Here is a 989-nt window from a genome sequence, read left to right as displayed (position 1 = left end):
GAAATATTCTCTGATTTTTCCAAAGTCAGAGGAGGTTCCTATATAGATATCCATATTTTTCAAGTTATTTCACATTATTTCCTTGAAATAATCATGGAAATTAGCATATTGATTATAAAATCCTAAGAAAATTTTGGAAGGTCCACCATGACTAAAGAAACCTTTGGAAATAATTTCATGGGTCAAGTCATTTAGAACATCCTTAAATTTTTTAAATACTAAATCACTAAGATAATTAATTTTAAAAAATATAAATATTTAAATAACTTGATTTTTTATCTTCATTGTGATTTATGATCCAGAGAACTCATCATAAAAGTTTCAAGATATTTTGAGTTCATTTAATAACTTAAATTGATTTTTAAAGATAAATACCACTCTTAACACTTAAATGATGTTTAAAAATCAAAATATAATTCAAAAAATTACCAAAATTAGTTTTTTGAGTTCTCTAATATCAGGGGGATTTAATAAAAATAAAAATATATTTAAAATAAAAACTTGATTTTTAGGTTATTTTTAATTATTTTTAATAATTAAAAATAATAAAAAAATCATAAAATATTAAACTCATGAAAATGTTCCAAATTATTTCTTAAACACTTAAATAATTCTAAAAAAATCAAAAATAATTCTAGCATTGCATGGATTCTCTGGGTTCTCTGACCTCAGAATAATTCTCTAGGTTCTCTTGATTCACCAAAAATAATTCTAAAAAATCAAATAAAAATAAAAAAAATACAAAATAAATTTCTTTGGGTTCTTTGACCTCAGAAAGATTTTCCAAAAATATAAAATATATTTTTCAACATATTAAATATTTTATTTTTATTAAAGTCCCCTAAAACTTCAATTAATTCTAATAAATCACAGAAACTTTAAAAAATTATGAAATTTTGGCCAAAGGACTTTCTGGTCTAGGGCTAGCTCACATAAAAATTTCAAGCGATTAAGAGTTGTCTTGATCATCTTTTGAAATTTTCTTTAAA

This window comes from Phalaenopsis equestris, unplaced genomic scaffold, assembly GCF_001263595.1.
Source record: "Phalaenopsis equestris unplaced genomic scaffold, ASM126359v1 Scaffold207393, whole genome shotgun sequence".
Lineage (NCBI taxonomy): Eukaryota > Viridiplantae > Streptophyta > Magnoliopsida > Asparagales > Orchidaceae > Phalaenopsis > Phalaenopsis equestris.
This window is presented reverse-complemented; position numbering follows the sequence as displayed.